The sequence below is a fragment of the Ochotona princeps genome, chromosome 8 (assembly GCF_030435755.1).
Source record: "Ochotona princeps isolate mOchPri1 chromosome 8, mOchPri1.hap1, whole genome shotgun sequence".
NCBI classification, from domain to species: domain Eukaryota; kingdom Metazoa; phylum Chordata; class Mammalia; order Lagomorpha; family Ochotonidae; genus Ochotona; species Ochotona princeps.
This window is the reverse complement of record NC_080839.1, coordinates 12,134,798-12,153,268: the sequence shown is the minus strand read 5'-3', so window position 1 is coordinate 12,153,268 and position 18,471 is coordinate 12,134,798. Positions and strand designations below refer to the sequence as shown.

Sequence of the window (18,471 nt, the reverse complement as noted above, 5' to 3'; positions counted from 1 at the left end):
ACACTTGCACAGAGTTCCAAGGCCTGAATTTGGCCCCGTCCAACCCTGGCTATTGTGGCAATACAAGGAATGAAACAACAGATGGAAGACTGATCTAAGTGTGTGTAGACCAGGCCAAGCCCTGGGCCACCACCTGCCTAGCAGGAGCAATGTGACAGCTGTGGTGGCAGTTGAACAATGGCAACTCTGGAGCCATGTGCCCTGGCTCAAACACAGCTGGGCTGTCTGCCCGCTCTGTGACTTTGGACAAGTGAGTTAGCCTCTCTGTGTGCTTAAGAAGCAGGAGTAGTGGCGAGCACTGCACCGGGTGCCTCCCGCAAGTGACTGTGAGCATCCCAGGCTGGGGAGCCACATCATTCCCTCTGCCTCATGTATGGGGAGACTCCTGTGGTGGGAATGTGTCTCCAGAGGCCATCATGTCTTGGGAGGTGGGGCCTGCTGAGAGATGATGAGCCCAGGCCAGCTGTGAACAGGTTAACGCCATCAACCTGGGAGTGAGTTGAAGAGTTGAGTTTCTTCTCTCTTCTGCCTCCCGCCATGGGATGGTGTAGCCAGGAGACCCTTTATTGCACACCTTGGCTTCATTCTCCAAAATGACGAAAGGGCAGCTAGCACCTGCCCCACGCCCTGTCCTATACCAAAACCTTTTCAGGACTGAATCCTCCACAAGCCTACAAAGGCAGGAATGGATGGTACCCCAAATACAGACCAGGGGCCTTGGCACGGAGAGAGGCTAGGTAACTTACCAGTGCTCTCAGAGCTGCACTGTGCCCCCTCCACCCTATTTTTTCCATTGGCCTCCCCTCCTAGCCCACAACCCCCAGTGCCCACAAGGACATCATGCCCCGGCTCAGTGGCGAGCCCACCTTGGTGATGCGCAAGGTACTGGGTGTTAGCTACTCCGAGCCTGCTGGGCAGGGCTTGCTGCCCCTCTGGGCTTGGGGACCTGTCCCTGTGCCCCCCAACCCAGGGATCCTGAGGGGAGGGGAGCTGATTACATAGCAGACTGAAACTCACCATGCTGGGCACGGTCATTATCAGAATGGGACACTGCCATGCCAGGATGCATGGCCCCGCCCTCGCCCTCCACCGTGACTCAGGTTACAGCAAAGAAGCCGTGTCTTAGGGTACGGTTCCACAGCAGAGACCCTCCATCCCCATGCCATTTACAAAAGGAAGTAACATCTACTGGCCTTGAGGCCCAGCTTTGCCCCTTGCAGCTGCGAGGCGCTGGGCACAATGGAGAGTGCTTCAGGTTCCCTGCCCCACCCTGGCATAGCACTCATCACTTTCCAGTTCTTTATTGAGTGCCAGGCTCTGCACAGACAGGGTGCGCTGGGGCTCCTGTCCACTGGGCTGGCTTTGCTATGAGGGCCCAAGATCGGGCTGTAAAAAATGAGGTGACCCCCAGATAACAGCAGGAACTGTGAATGACCCTGAGGAAGTGTGAGGGGATGCCTCTGGAAGGAAGCCCAGCCCCAGAGATGTTAGATAGATGCCAGGGGTAAGAGCAGTCCAGGAGGCAGGGGCCAGCTCCTCTGCAGAACCCGAAGGCCCTGGCGATAGCCTGCTTCCAGGAAAAGCATGCTAGAAGGCCAGTGCTGTGGCGCAGCCAGTAAAGCTGTTGCCTGTGGTGCCAGCATCCCATATGGGCACCAGCTTGAGTCTTGGCTGCTCCACCTCCAGCCCAACCTCCTGTTAACATGTCTGGGAAAACAGGAGAGGATGACCCAAGGGCTCGGGCGCCTGTACTCATGTGGGAAACCCAGAAGTTTCTATTTGTTTTGGGCCAACCCAGCAATGGCTGTTGTGGCTGTATTCGAGAAATGAACTAGCAATGGAAAATCTATCTCTCCAACTCTGCTTTTCAAATAAATAAATAAATATATCTTTTAAAAAAATAATAATAAAAGGGGCCCGGTGCTGTAGCCTAGCAACTAAATCCTCGCCTTGAACATACCAGGATCCCAAATAGGCACCGATTCTAAATCCGGCAGCTCTGCTCCCCATCCAGCTCCCTGTTTATGACCTGGGAAAGCAATAGAGGACAGCCCAAAGCCTTGGGACCCTGCACCTGTGTGGGAGACCCAGAAGTTGTTCCTGGTTCTTGGCTTTGGATTAGCTCAGCTCCAGCCATTGCGCTCACTTGGGGAGTGAATTATCGGACGGAAGATCTTCCTTTCTGTCTCTCCTCCTCTCTGTATATAAAATAAATCTTTAAAAATAAATAAATAAAAGCATTCTAGGATCGTTAGATGGTTGAGGGGCTCGGGGAGACAGGCAGGAGGGGACCATTAGGATAGCTATAAATGGAGAACAGATGGGGGTGACATCAGGAGTGAGGCCAGGAACTCAGGGGACCCTGGACAGTGACTTGGACCCGAGTGACAATGGAACCAAGGCGAGGAGGGCCCGAGCCATCTGGAAGGTGGGCAGGCCATGAGCACGAGGGGCTGAGGAAGGTGGCTGGGTTTGGGCTGAGCAAAGGGTGGGCAGTTTCCTGAGGAAGGATGGGGCACGGCCCTTCCCTCCTGAGAGGACTTGGCACCAGCAGAGTGCCACCAGGTGCTGTGCAGCCTGACCTCCCCCCTTCTACCCCAGGGCTAACGGCAGATTAATCCAGAAGGACATGGGACCAGAGAGAGGGGCAGAGAGGGGCTGGGTGAACTGGGAGCTACAGGAGTGGGGGTGGGAGGTGGGGGCTTTATGAGCCAAGCAGGACCTGGGGATTTGAGGCACAGATGGCTTGGGGGTGGCACCAGACCGGAAGTGCCTTCAGGGGATCAGGGGGGATTGGGACCGTAAATCGGGTTAGGCTCCCTTGGAAGATGACTGCTCCTAAGACAGTCCCAGGAGCTGGACCATGCCTGCTCATGCAGTCACCCCGTTCCTGACACCCAAACAGGATCCTGTACAGGCACGGGTGCACACACACACTGACCTGCACACCTGTTCACCTGTACTCAGACACACAGGGCCTTGCGGTGTGATACAGCAGCAGCAGCAGAGCCCTCGTCAGCTCCCTGTGGTCCTGCTGCAGCCCCAGTGGCCCCGGGAGCAGTCCCCCTAGACCCGTAGCCTATGCATGCTTCATCAAGGCCCCACCCATCATCTGCAGTCCACGGCAGTTCCCAGTCGCTCAGCAGCCCATGCCACCCAGAGCCTACCCACGAGAAGATGGGATATGGCCCTGTCACATCTAAGTCCCCACGCCCACATGTTATGCACAAAGCTAAGGTGCCAGCATGCCCCTCCCATACATGTTGCAAGCTGGAAGCCACCATCATCAGCTCTGTGGAAGGCTTGCCACCTGGGAAGAGTTTGAGGGTGAGGAAGATGAGCTGCATGAGGGACCTTTGCTGGCATAGGGGCGAGGCCTTGCTGGGATCCCACTGACACATTCTAAAAGCCCCTCTTAGGTCTTGCGTCAGAAGCCCCTGCCCCAGGGAGGGCCAGCTTATCCCTGCTTCATCACCCACCCACTCAGCAGGCCCTCCAGAGTTTTGCTCCCCAGGAAGAAGTTGCCCCCACCTATGATCCCGTACACACTCCCAGGATGAGAGCTGTTGGTCATACAGGAGGCTGGCCACTGGGAGCAAAGTGCCTGCCTCAGTTTCCACCAGGGCTAAACAGGATCCAGATTCAGTCTGAGACAGGATAGTTAGCCAGCCAGAGAGAGCATTTCCAGCAGCCAGCGGCCACCAGGAGCCCCCCTCCCCTCCACTACCCTGCTTCTGGGCCAGGCAAGGCTGGTGGGAGCAGTCATGACCTTGGCCCAGCCTCCTGCAGCCTCCAGGAGCCAGCCACAGCCAGCATTCCAGCCAGCACTGCGACCTTGCAAGAGCTCCCAGATGAGGGGCTTCTAGGTGTAACCCCAAAGTCCACAATCATTAGTTGGGGGCTCCTCCCTGCTGGCTGCACGCAAGAGGACACCATAGCATGAGAGGGAGCTGGGACCCTGGGGACTCAGAGCTGGGGCTGCCAGGTGTCTTCCCTCTTCTCTCTTCTGTTCGCTTCTGCTCTGTCCAGGTTCACTTCTGCCCAGTATCCTCTGGAAGCACCCGGCTCGGCCACAGGGAGGAGAGAGACTAAGCAGTCCATTGAGACAGGCCCCCCGTCCAGGGCCAATACCTCGCCTGGGGCCTTCAGCCTCCTCTGTGGGGTCCCTGACATGCCCACTTGAAGAGTTTGGGTCAGCGAATGCTTCCTCACAAGGAATCCCATATCACCTCTGTATGGATGTAACATGCCTCTGTATGGATGTAACAGGAATCGCTCCTCTGCCTACCTGGGGCACATGCCAGCCCCAGACCATGCCTGGCAGCCAGAGGAGGCACTCAGCAACCACTGCCCTCAGCAGCATCCTGCAGCCAGGTGAACCACAGAGGATGGGAGGAGACTCACAGGAACAGGAAGCAAGGCTTCCCCCAATGGGAAGGGGCCCAGGGCAGGAAAGTCCTTCCCACTTCCTGCCCGATGAGTGCTCACTCCGGTGCACTGAGCCTGCACTAACTGCTCACCCACCTGCAGAAACAGAAATTCCCTACTGTCCCATTTGGCAGATGAGCAAACCGAGGCTCAGATTCACACTATCATGGTCAGGGCAGAGCATGGAGGCCTGTGCCTTCCTGGCAAGGACTCTGTCCTGTGGGTGGTGGCCCTGCCTCAGCTGAAACTCTTCCCAAGAGGAAGGGACCAGGCGTGCCTGGACCCCCTGCACTCCCACCCACACCTCCAGGCTCCTGACAGCCTCTGACCTGGATTGAAACCCAGTACCCACCCTCCCGTACACAGTAGGAGCATACAGACAGGGGAGCCCGGCCAGGGTCCCCGTGCAGGAATGCCTGTGTGGTTGCCCATGAGATGGACCACAGCTCATCTTCCAGGGCCTGGGGGACACACTTAGCCTTATTCTTGAAAATGTGTTTGGAATGAAGGTAAAAAGCAATGCTTTTCTTCTTGAAGATACATTTATTTCTATTTGAAAGGCAGAGAGGAGAGAGAGAGATTGTCAACTGGTTCACTTCCCAAATGGCTGCAATGGCTGGAGCTGGGCCAGTCCAAGGAGCATTAGCAGGTTGTTGGGGCAGCCAGGACTTGAATCTGCACTCACAGGATGCCACTCTCGTGACCGTGGCAGTGGCTTAAGCCACTCACTGTGACAAAAATACCAGGCCCAAAGTGAGCTCTTTCATCATAGTGCTCCCTCTACCCCTACTCTTGCTCCCAACAGCCCCTCTGTCTGCAAGACCCTTTTTACAGACTCCGCACCCTCGTGTCCACTTCCAATCCCACCTCCTCCAGGAAGCCTGCCCTGCTGCCATGTGATAACTCAGAGCTCTCAGGGACTGTTGGGCCTATGGGAGCTACTACACACACCCTCGGCGGCCTCTGGCCTCACCCAGGGCTCGTCAGCAGCCAGATGATTGAGGCCCAGTGAGGGGAAGTGATCCAGGGTAGCAGGGTGGACGGTGGGTCTTGTCCAGGCTGTCTGGGACCCAGGTGTGGCCACTGCCAGAGTCAAGGTGATGGGTGGTGGCGACAGCCATGATCCCTGCTGGGTAGGAGGGACAGGTTGTTTCAGGGGAGCCAGCAGCCCCATTCCCAGTCTTCCCCTCTCCACCCTCCCCACCAGCGCCAGGAAGGAGGGGGCATAGTGGCACGAGGCCCCAGGGATTGTGGGGGGGACAGATACAGCAAGTGGCTGAGTGGCCTTTGGAGCCACAGGGGCAGAGCCAGTCAGGGTACTATCCCCCAACATCTGTCATGGGAGCCCTGCTTGCTGCCCTGTGGGTAGGGGCCCCTCCTAGCCCAGCCCCAGACAGCCCAGGGAAACAGAAACAGCAATGGCAACAGCTTGCACCCGGCCGCGGGGACACCTTCCCTTCCCAGCACAGCCGCGGCTGGAGGGCCCCTGGGTGCTGGGCCGGGCGCGTGTGAGTCATGGAGAAGTAGCTGGAACAGCACTGCCTGGCCGGGGAAGTGTTAAGGGGAAGTGAATGAGCCAGCCTCCGGGAAGACACTTTGGAACCTGCAAGGGACAGGCCAAGCCCAGGGCACGGAAGAACAAGACCTACTCCAGGACAGCAGTCTTCCGAATGAACTGTGACTCCCACACATGTACACATGCACGCAGAGCCTAGCCTTGCTCAGAAGGCTTTGGGGGCCTCTCCTGGCCCTGGAACCCCATAATCAACACACATGCATACTGGATCGTGGGGCAAAGAGTCGCCGCTGTGGGCCCAGCTCCACCTCCCTTTCTTCCATCTTCTGTCCCTACTGGAAGCTCAGGCTCGGAAGTGGGAAGTGGCTGAAACTGAAAAGCCACGCAGGCTGACCTAGGCCCTGGTCTCCTGTGCCTGGGGAGGGGCTGCAGAGTTCATGTACCAGCCCTCACCCCTCAGCCCAGGCATGCTGGGCATGGCAGCATAAGGATGGGGGTACGGATGTGGAGCTCAGGAAATAGCTCCACATGCCCCCATCCCAGCCTGGAAGAGATCTGGCACTATTCCAGGCTGGCAGGAGGCTGCACCAAGATGGCCTAGTTTGTGTCAGGGCCAGAACTGCCAGGAGGGAAAGGAAGTGGGAGGGGCGGTCATGGGAGGGAGGTGCCCACCCTGTTCTTGGCTCCACCCCCGCCACATGCACCCTCAATGAGTTCTCTTGCATGTCTTTACTGAAGTTTTCCCCAGTCCTATAAAAGCCAGCCCAGAGCTGCTGGCTGCTGGGGAGCCCAGAACAAGTGTCCAGCCTCAGGCTCTGGGGCCTCCAGGGCTGCTCCAGTACTTTCCACACTCCTCTTCCTCTCTGCTCTGTGTAAACACAGCCCCCCGGGCCTCTGCCCCCTCTACCCTCTGAGGGTTTACCTGGGAACCACAACCAGCAGGTGGAGAGAGGGGAGTACATCTGGGTACTTCCGCCATGGCTGCCAGGGCTGAGTGCCTGTGGGACTCCGGCCCCTCTTGCCCGGCCTTGACTGTTGTCTGGCTGCAGTGATGCTCTGTTCCTGCTTGCTTCTACAGCTCTCCAAGAGGGAACGACTGTGTGGTCCAGGGCAAATGCAGTCACAGCGTCAGGTTTCACACACCTAGTGAGGAGCGGGCTCCAACGCCCTGCACCTTGTCAGTGCTCTGCAGCGGGTTCTGGCCGCTTCTCACCGCAACGCCTTGGTCTCTCTGAGGTGTACCTGCTCTATTGCTGCAGGTGCCAGGTGTCTTTGCAGTACCTGGGAAATGCAATAATAGGAGAAAACTATGCACAGACTTCAAGAAAACATTTGCACCAAAATAAACTCCACTCTGCACTGCATTTCCCCACAGGATTTGAAGTATTCTCTTGAACATGACTTGTTCAATGGCAGGTGTTTTTCTGGTGGTCTTGAACTGGAAAGAACAGACAGAACCCCTTCCCTCTCCTCCCTGTAGCTTCTAGAATGAACTTTTTCAGATTTATTTATTTACCTGAAAGGCAGTGTTGGGGGGTGGGGCGCAGGGAAAAACAGAGAGAGACCTTCCAGCTCCTAGTTCATTTTCAGATGGTCATGGCTGTATCAAGCAGAAACCAGGAGTTTGGGACTCCGTGCTGGTCCCCCATGTGGCTTGCAGGGGCCCAGGGACTTGAGCCATCTTTTGCTGCGTCTGCAGGTACATTAGCAGGGGGCGGGATTAGAATCAGCAGCTAGGACTGGGACCAGCCCTCACATGATCACATCCATTGCTTCGCTTCCCAAAGGCTCATGAGAGCAGAGGGGACAGGGTGAGAGACAGACATGGACAAAGTATACAGAAAAACACATGCCAGATGGAAGACTTTTTAAAGATTCATTTTTCATTTGGAGTTGCATCTAGGTCTCCAGCCACTTGAGCTGTCGCCTGCTGCCTCCCAGGGCGTACAGCAGCAGGAAGCTGGAGTTTAGAGCAGAGGTGGGACTCAAACCCAGGCACTCTGACACAGGATGTGGGCAACCAACTGACATCTTAACCCAACAAGTGTCCACCCCTACAAGGTTTTGTTTTTGTAATGGACTCTGCCAAACTGGTGTTGATATTCATCTGAAAGAGAAATCCTGCAAGAAAGAAAAGCCATGTTTTCAAATTGAGAGTGAAGACACGGTGGGCACCTAGCCTCACAGTTAAATGCTGACTGACATGCCTGCACTTCGTATCAAGAGCATGTGGGGTTGCGTGGGGCTGGTGCAGCGATGGTATGCAAATCCTCCCTCTGCAGGACCAGCATCCCACGTGGGTGCTGGTTTGAGTCCCAGCTGCTCCACTTCCGATCCAGCTCCCTGCTAATGCGTCTGGGAAAGCAACAGAAGATGGCCCAAATCCTTGGGTCTCTGCAGTGACATGGGAGTGAACCAACAGATGGAAGACCTCTCTCTCCTCTCTCTGTCTCTCTTTCTCTCTGTGTAACTCTGCCTTTCAACTAAAAATAGATGAAAATATATTTTAAAAATAGTACCTGGGTTGGCCAGGTTGGCCTGGGGCAGAGGGGACGGGGTGAGTGACAGACATGGAGAAAGTACACAAAAAAATGACAAAATGAAGATTTTTAAAAGATTTGTTTTATTTTTTATTTAAAAGGCAGAAATGCAAAGGGAAGGAGAGGCAGAGAGATCTTCCATCTGCTGGTTCACTCCCCAAATGGCCACAGCGGCCAGAGCTGAGCCAGTCCGAAGCCAGGAACCAGGAGCTTCTTCCAGGTCTCCCACACAGGTGCAGGATCCCAAAGCTTTGGGCTGTCCTCAACTGCTTTCCCAGGCCACAAGCAGGGAGCTGGATGGGAAGCAAAGCTACCGGGACACGAACCAGCACCCATATGGGATCCCAGTGCATGCAAGGCGAGGGCTTTAGCCTCTAGGCTACCATGCCAGACTCTGTGTCATTATTATTGTTATTATTGTTATTGTTATTATTATTATTAAAGAAGACACATGCTGGTGCGGTGGCATGTGTGCTAAGCATCTGTCTTCAGTGCCATCATCCCATATGGGTGCCAGTTCATGTCCTAGCTTCTACACTTCTGATCTAACTTCCTATTTGTGGTATGGCAGAGCAGGGAAGGATGTTTTAAGTCCTAGGGTCCCTGTGCTCATGTGGGAGACCTGGAGGAGGTTCCCGGCTTTAGATTAGCCCAGTTCTGGCAATTATGGTCATTTGGGGAGCAAACCAGCAGATGGAAGCACTATCTCTCTCTCTGCCTCTCCCCATCTCCTCTTGTAACTTTCACATTAATTAAGAGCGTTAGACAGAAGAAAAAGATTAACAGAGTTAACACAGAATAAAGGTCCCAGTGTGGTCTCTCACTTCAGGAATGAGAGAAAGATCTCCATTCTCTGCAAAACTAAGTCCCCCAGGGAAAAGCTTCCTGGTGACCCAGCAAGGGAAATCGGTTGAGCCACCAGCAGGCTGATGGTGATGTGGGAGGCTAGTGGCTGGGAAGGAAGGGGTCATGTGTGAGGGGAGGACCCCCTGGCTTGCAACAGGGGGCTGTAGGGAGAGGTAGATTTGACAAGGACTGAGAAAAAAGGACAGATGAGGCAGGGGCATGGATGCCAGAGAACAGAATCCCAAGATGACACAACAGGCCAAGGGACAAGGGAGGGGGCTCAGGGCAGGTGGGCAGCAGTCCCCTCGGTGCCGACCACCCCTCACCTGCTGTCCCCTGGTCTCCCTTTCCACCTCACCACCTCCAGGGAGCCTCCCAGGATCTGCAGGCTGCATCTCCCAGAGCACCAACTTCCCCTCTGCCACTCACAGGCCTCCTCCCTCACCAACCCCTCCCCAACACTCTAACCACCCCTCCATTGGAGTCAGGAAGTTGGCTCTGGGGGTTTCAGTTTCAAGTGCCACTCCCATCAGCGTTGGCTAGATAGGGCCAATGGCTCTCCCTCATCGGCGATTAGACCCAGTGAAGGGGTTAGCCCCTGGGGGAGCCAGGACTTCTTGTTAAGATTCACTGAGGCTAGTGTCAGTGGCCAACGTCGTGTGCCCAGCCACCCATCGCCCTTGGGTCACAGTCATCCCCACCGTAGGCTTGCGGGGAGCCAGGCGGGCTGGGGGCAACCCGGCTGGAGGGCAGGATGTGCCCCGGCCCACGCAGCACAGGGTCTGTTTTCCGCAGCTCAGAACACACCCACCAGGTGGCCGCCTCCGCTGGCAGCCACCGTGCTTCTCACGGCCTCCCCGCGGCTCACATCCTGTTTCCACTGCCGTGTCAGCCGCGGGGAGGCCGCCCCCAACCCTCTGGGTTTTCACACGGCCTTTCCTGGCTTGGTGTGGGCACACATCCCTTTATTTTTAGCTCCTTGGGGGTTGAAGGAACCTACACTCAAGCCTAAAGGGACAGAGACTCCCAAATTGTGTCCAACACGGTCCCTGGGGGCGCGCAGCCCGAGGGCACAGCTGGGTCAGGAGTCCCCTAGAACTCCTGGTTCTCTCACAGGTGCACCTTTGGCGACACACTAGGCACAAAGGCTGGATGGGGAGACCGGGCAAGTGACAGCAAGGGGGCCCTGCTGCATGCTCCGGAAGTAACAGCAGCTCTGGGTTGGCGACACCCCCACGCGGACCCCAGTCCTCCTCCAGCAGCCTTCCCAAGTCTTTACAGAGCATCCTATGTGGGCACTGGTTCAAGTCCTGGCTGCTCCACTTCCAATCTAGCTCCCTGCTAATGTGCCTGGAGAAAGCCGTTGAGGATGGCCCAAGTCACCCCACGTGGGAAACCCGGGCAAAGCTGGCTCCTGGTTTGGGACTGACGCAGCCCTGGCCTCTGTGGCCATTTGGGGAGTGAACCAGAGAATGGAAGAGCTCTGTCTCTTGCCGTGCTTACCTCCATCACTCTGTTTCTCCCTCCCTCCCTCTCTATGTAACTCTTTCAAGTGAATATAATTTTTACAAATAAATAAGTAAGGACCCAGTGCAGTAGCTTAGTGACTAAAGTTCTCACCTTGTATGTGACCGGAACCCATATCGGCACTGGTTCGTATCCTGGCTGCTCCACTTCCCATCCAGCTCCCTGCCTGTGGCCTGGGAAAGCAGTAGAGGATGGCCCAAAGCCTTGGGACCCTGCATCCACGTGGGAGACCCAGTAGAAGCTCCTGGCTTCAGATCAGATCAGCTCAGCTCTGGCTGTTGCGGTCATTTGAAAGATCTCTTGTCTCTATCTCTCCCACTCTATATAAAATCTGATTTTCCAACAAAAATAAATCAGTAAAGCTAAATAAATAAGAAAGACTGTCAAGCCAAGAATGAACACACAGGGAAACATGAGCTACAGCTGAAAAAATCGATCCAGGGGTCTCCCACCTCAACCATGTCCCTTAGCAGCTCTCTCCGTACTCCCTCCATGTGCCCACCAACCTCCCTCCTGCCACGTGCTGTCTGTGTTCTCCAGCATTTTATATGGCTGGAATTTCTTTTCTTTTTTAAATAATTCTTTTGGAAAGCCAGATTTACAGAGACAAGGAGATACAGAGACAAAGATCATCTATCCAATGATTCATTCCCCAAGTCACCGCAAAAGCTAGAGCTGAGCCAATCCAAAGCCAGGAGCCAGGAGCTTCTTCTGGGTCTCCCAGGCAGGTGCAGGATCCCAAGGCTTTGGGCCATCTTCGACTACTTTCCCAGGCCACAAGTAGGGAACTGGAAGGGAAGTAGACCAGCTGGGACATGAACCGTGCCCATATGGGATCCCGGTGGTTGCAAGGCGAGGATTTAGCCACTAGGCTACCATGTCAAGTCCATGGCTGGAATTTTACAGTGTGTACTCCGTGTGTACCCCGTCCACGTTGTCAGGACATGAATCAGTGCTCATATGGGATCCCAGCAAGTTACAAGACAAGGACTTAGCCACTGAGCCATGGCACTGGGCCCCCTGAAATATTTTTTAAATTCTACTGTCATTCTTTTTTTTTTAGTTTACTTATTTGAAAAGCAGAGAGACATAATGAGGGACAGAGACAGATCTCCCATTCAAGGGCTGGGGCTATCGAGACAGAAGCTGGCAACTCAGCCCAGGTCTCCCACTGGGTGTCAGGGACCTGAATCTGTGAGCTGGCACCTGCCGCCTCCCAGGACACACGTTAGCAGCAAGCTGGGGCGCAGCATTGAGCTGTCTGCCTCTCTCAGTAGCCCTGCTGGGCCCCTTCTCATTCAGGCAGCCACAGTAGCAGAGAACATGGATGGATGGGAGAGGAACGCAGGCAGAGAGAGGGTGAATTGTTCCAGTACCTCCCGGGTCTGGACAGGGAGTGATCTCAGTTGGCAAAGAACACAAGAGTCAGCAAGCGAAAAGTCAACGACTCACTCTAGGACAACAAAGAGTTGTGCAAGGAAGCCAGCACAGTGTCCTGCCGTCTGTGAGTGACGCTTCCACGCTCGTCACAAGGTCAACACTGAGCAACGCTGCGACTAATTAGCGGTAACCACTCTGGGAGGACAGAGGAGGGAGGAACGATGTCTTCACATCATGCCTAAGATACACGAGCCAAGCTTGGCTGCGGACACCTGCAAGCCCGTGGTCCACAGGCAGAGGTTTGGAAAGTGGCCATCGCTGGGAGGGCAGGGCAACGGGGAGAGGAATAAACTTGGTGAGAATGGTTCCCTTTTGAAAACATATTTATTGATTTAAAAGGTAGAGTTGTAGGGGACAGACAGAGATCTGCCATCCTCTGGTTCACTTCTGAAGTGGCTACAACAGCCAGGGCTGAGCCAGTCTGATCAAAGAGCCTGGAACTCCATCTAGACCTCTCATGTAGGTTCGGAGGCTCAACAACTTGGGGGTCATCTGCTGCTGCCTTGCCGGGTGCATATTGAAGGAGCTGGATCAGAAGCAGAGCAGCTGGGACTGGACCCACATCCACATGGGATGCTGGCATTACATGTACCAGCCTAGCTTGATCTATACCACAGCTTCAGCCCCGACTATTTATTAAACCATGCACACCAATACCCGGATAAGCTACAAGGAAAAAGAAAAAAAACTTTTCTCTGTACAGATATAAGTATAAAGAAAAGGACTTTCCTGGGTTGCACAGAGAGTAGGAATCTTTTTATGTGTAAGGTAAATCTGTAAATACATTACTTTTCTTTAAAAAAGATCTGTTTTTATTTGAAAGGCGAAGTTAGGGAGAAGAGAGACAAAGAGAGATCTTCCATCAGCTGGATCATTCCCCAAATGGCCCTACCAGCTGGAGTTGGCCTGGTCCCAAGCCAGGAGCCAGCAGCTTCTTCTGGGCCTGCCACGGGGGTGCAGGGACTCGTGTTTACACCGTCTTCTGCCGCTTTCCCGGGTGCATCAGTAGGGAGTCGGTCAGGGAAATGGAGCAGCCGGCACCTGACCAGACACCCACATGGGATGCCAATGCCGCAGGCGGAGGCTTAGCTGCTATGCCATGATGCTGGCTCCCAGTACATCATTCTTCAGTGGCTTGATTATTATCACAGAAGACAAAAGCATATCAAGGCAAGAGACAAAGGAGATGGATGTTCTGAGGGATACGCCATGCAAGCATGACACCAGTTTAAGTGCAAGGCTAATTCAAAATGTTCCTGGAAAACAACATTAGAAGAGAGGTTAGGGGGCCGGTGGTATGGATTAAGTAGTTCCCTGCCAAGTGGGCTCCAGTTCAAATCCCAGCTGCTCCACTTTTTATAAAAAGATTTATTTTTTTTTATTGCAAAGTCAGATATACAGAGAGGAGAAGAGACAGGGAGAAAGATCTTCCATCCGATGATTCACTCCTCAAGTGACTGCAATAGCCGGAACAGAACGGCCAGAGCTGAGCCGATCCGAAGCCAGGAACCAGGAACTCCCTCCAGGTCTCCCACGTGGGTGCAGGGTCCCAAGGCTTTGGGCTATCCTCAACTGCTTTCCCAGGCAACAAGCAGGGAGCTGGATGGGAAGTGGAGCTGTTGGGATTAGAACCGGCACCCATATGGGATCCCAGTGCATTCAAGGAGAGGACTTGAGCTGCTAGGCCACGCCGCCAGGCCCTATTTATTATTTTTTTTATTGGGAAGTCAGATATACAGAGAGGAGGAGACAGAGATGAAGATCCTCCACCTGATGACTCAGTTCCCAAGCGGCTACAACAGCTGGAACTGCACAGATCTGAAGCCAGGAGCCCAGATCCTCTTCTGGGTTTCCCACGTGGGTTCAGGGTCCCAAGGCTTTGGGCTATCCTCAACTGCTTTCCCAGGCCACAAGCAGGGAGCCTGCCAAGATTAGAACTGGCACCCATATGAGATCCTGGTGCATGCAAAGCAGACTTCAGCCACTAGGCTACAGCGCTGGGCCCGGTGCTCCACTTCTAATCCAGTTCCCTGCTAATGCATCTAGGAAAGCTACAGATGGCCCATGTCCTTGGGCCACTGCACCCACGTAAGGGACCTGGATGAAGCTCCAGGCTTTCAGTCCTGCCCAGCCCCAGCTGTTGAGGTCATTTGTGGAATGAACCAATACTTGGAAGATCTCTACCTCTCCTCCTGGCTCTCAAACAAATAAAGAGATCTTTTCCCAGGTGTATGAACAGGAGCTGGGTCAGGAGAGGAGCAGCTGGGACACAGCTGGTGGCTTGACCTGCTATGCCACAGCATCGGACCCTATGTTTGTCCTTCTTCTTCTTGAGAGAGAGAGAGAGAAAAGAAAGAAATAAGGAAGGAAGGAAGGACATCTCACATGCATGGATCTCAAAAGCTCTTGGCACCCAGATGAATCTGCTTTTTTAAATCGATTTTCCACACATTGGTGTGTAGGTCTGGCAAGTAGAACCACAGTTGAAGTTGGCTGGCTCGAGCCTGGGTTCACAGGCCCAAGGTTCCTCCTCCGGGGCAGGCCCCCGGGCCGAGCTAATTCTGTCCGGTTCTCCCTCACTCACTGCTCCAAGCTCTTTTGAAAGTCAGTGAGCACACAGCGGGCGGACTGGCATTCCCGGCTGAAGATCACACCACCATGCCTTCTGCCTGAGGCATTGCCCATGGTGAACCAACATGAGCTCTCACGGGGCACAGGGACCGCAGGGCCATCCATTTGGCCAGCTCATCCTTGGTTATATGTGGGGTAGCTGACCCAATTTCCCAGCCTGGAAACTGGAAGCAGACAGAAAGTGAAGATGAAGGACATGAAAGCAGCTGCCTGGGTCTCTCTCTCTCTCTCCTTGGGGAATACAGCCCTGGTCACCCAGCCCCAGGCTGTGAGTTTCCCAGCTGCCCCAAGGGACAAACCCCTCTTCCTACCACGCACCTATATTCACCCACACAGGCTGTGGTCGTCTGATCCACTTCCTCGCATTTATTCATAGGACTTGATGCAAATCATGGCCTGGAGGGGATGACGGTGCCCATTACTGACCTGTCAGCTTCTGAGCTGTGAAACCCTTCCAGGTCGCAGGGCTACCCTGGGAGCGGGCTGCACAGCAGTGCCCTCTGCTGGTCAATACTGAAGCTGCAGGTCCATCCCTCTGCAAAATCACTCCATCAGTTCTCCGCAGATCTCCCCGTCGCAATGCGTTGAGTTTCATCGTACAAAATTCCCATTTAGACATCCTAATCCCCCGCATCACAGACTGTGGCCTTATCTGGGGACTCATTCATTTGCAGATCTGGTTATTTAACAGGTGGGCCCTACGCCAATGTCACCACTCCAATAGCTAAAACTGGTGGGGGAATAGGAAGGCGCAGATCAAGGTGGTATGTCTACAAGGCAGGAGTGGCAAATCCCATCAGCCACCACAGGAAGCTAGCACGGGGCCTGGACGCTACCCGGTGTCCACTCTGATCTCAGCCTGGCGGTCTCACTGAGAGACAATACCCTCCTGTCGTTTAAGTCGCTCAGTTTCTGGGACTGTTTGACAGTGGCTGGTTATTCGTTGAAGCTGTTCTTTTAGGGCAGCTAGGTGTGTTTGCCTGCATGCACAATACAATTGTTAACAATTTTCCCGAAATAATTACACAGTGAAAGGGAAAGCATGGTGGCAGGGCCAGAGAAGAGCTGTGCTTCCTCACTTCCAATGTCAGCAGCTTCATCCAGGTCCCCTGCATAAGGCGCAAGGGCCCAAGCCCATGGGCCATCTTCTGTCTTCTCAGCGCCAGCAGGGTACTGTATTGGAAGTGGAGCAGCACTGGACTCAAACCTGGGTCCATGAGATGCCAGCCCTGCCCAAGGCTGACCCTGTTGTCACTTCCCATGTGATCTTGGGCAGGCCAATTTCTCACTTCTAAAGCAGGTCTCAGGGAGGAAAGCAAAAGGCTCAGACTTTGCACAAATACTCACTAATGGCTGCCATCACAGGCTAAGCTCGTGTCCGGCATCAAGAAACAGCGATTCCAGCAGTCTGCACGCCTAAGGAGACTGCCACCATTCCGCCCCACTGGATCATTCTACACTGAATACTTCGTACCATGTGTTGCAGCTCATCCTTCAAACATTCCAACGGGAGTGGATGCTGTGACACGGCTGGTTAAGCCGCCACGTGGAATGTCCATATCCCATCTCTGATTAATCATAGTGCCTGTTACAGTTGTCTCTGCTTCCAATCCAGCTTCCTGCTAGTGTTCTTGGAAGGCAGTAGATGGTGGCTCAAATGCCAGATCTCTGCCATTCGTGTGGCAGACTTACCAGGCAAGAGTTCCTGGCTCCTGGATTTAACTTGGTCCAACCCGGCGTGCTTTAGACATTTGAGGAGTGAACCAGCAGATGGAAGATCTCTTTTGAATAAATAAAAATGGCCTTTTTTTTTTTTCAGAGAAGCTCCCACGCCCAACGTGGGGCCAAGTCTGGGAATTTGCCAGGTTCCCAGGGACAGTCCAGTTTGACAAATATTGGACCACATTCTACAGTAGGACATACAGGTGGAGGTACAAGACAAGGTACAGGCCACTGTTTTAGAACAGGCAGGCGGCTGGCCTGGTGTTCAATGTCACTCTGGTTACCCTGTCCCAACACTCATTTTCTGCAGAAGCAGCCCCTGGGAGGCAGCAGGGATGATCCGAACGCTTAGGTTCGCTGCACTTTTGTGGGAAACCTGGATTGTGGTCCCAGCATTCCAGGTGATAAAACAGATGACAGTTCTCTTAATAAGAAAAAAAAAAGAGGGTTCCACAGCTCACCATGTTTTGTTAACTTTATGAAGAACTGACAGGAGCGCCTAGATTTCCACGAAAATCTGATCTGATCAGCGTCTGCTGCACACGTGTTGAAACACTGCTCTGTACCCCATAAAAATGTCAAAGAATCATGCGATCAAAAATAAGCAAAAGAAGGAAAAACAGGCAAAGACAAATACAACCTATAACTGCTGGATCCTGGATTCGGGGGGACCATATGGAAGGCGTTTGTGAGGCAGCTGAAGGAACCTGAATGTGCACTGCAGTATCAGGCATTGTAACAGGACCATTTACCTTGTGGACAAGCGGCACCGCGGCTACACAGAGCAGCAACGCCAAGAGTGCTCGGGCTGCTGTGCTGTCATGGCTTAAGCCGCTAACCGTGATGCCGGCGGCCCACACGGGCTCTGCTTTGGGTCCTGGCTGCTCCACTTCCTGCCCAACTTCCTGCTAATGGCCTGAGAAAAGGAGCAGTGGATGATCCAAGTGCTTGGACTCCTGCCACCCACATGGGAGACTCGGATGAAGTTCTTGGCTTTGGTCTGGCCCAGCTATGTGGGATGTGAACCAGCTGGTGCAAGATCTGTCCCCCTCTCTCTGTAACCCTTTAAAAATATACATATATATATATATGTATATATATATTAAGATTTATTTTTATTGGAAAGGTAGATATACAGAGAGAAGGAGATAGAGAAAAAGATCTTCATCCACCGTTTCACTCCCCAAGTGGCTGCAACAGCCAGAACTGAGCCAATCCGAAGCCAGGAGCCAGGAGCTTCTTCTGAGTCTCCCATATCAATGCAGTGTTCAAGGCTTTGGGCCGTCCTCGACTGCTTTCACAGGCCACAAGCAGGGAGCCTGATGGGAAGTGGAACAGCCGGGACACAAACCAGTGCCCATATGAAATCCCGGCACATGCAAGGCAAGGATTTAGTCATCAGGCTATCACACCGGGCTGAAAATCTTTAGTATGCTCCAGTGTTTAGGAGGCCTGAGGCACAGTGATGTTTGTCACTTCCTTTGATTCAAAGGGTAATGAGAAAGTGTCATCTAGAAAGAGAAAGCACGCAGGCAAGGCGTTACCCACCCGCACAGCCCGAGAAGAGGCGAGGCGGCAGCTCTTTAGGTTATTCAGTCTTTTGACGCCTAGGTAACTTTCCCAAAAAAAACCTCACAGTAACACTCACCCTTGGCCAGCACACTGAATCATGTGACGGCTAGGCCCACTGTGGCAGCACAGCCTCTCTGCAGCGCAGCCATTCATGGCACCGTCAGCATGGCTGGAACACAACACGTGTAACTGTACCACACAAAAGCTACAGCCAGGGCCTGGGGAGAACACGGGGCATGCACCCAGTAT

General features: G+C 53.9%; 1 protein-coding gene across 1 annotated transcript in view; it reads right to left on the bottom strand.

The window, feature by feature from the left end:
* GPAT2 (glycerol-3-phosphate acyltransferase 2, mitochondrial) overlaps positions 1–16,672 on the bottom strand; it is a 123,645-nt gene extending 106,973 nt beyond the window's left edge. Inside the window, exon 1 of the mRNA XM_004590758.3 lies at positions 16,662–16,672. The gene's annotated coding sequence lies outside the window, so the exon portion shown is untranslated. The remainder of the gene's footprint in view (positions 1–16,661) is intronic.
* Positions 16,673–18,471: the final 1,799 nt, after the last annotated feature.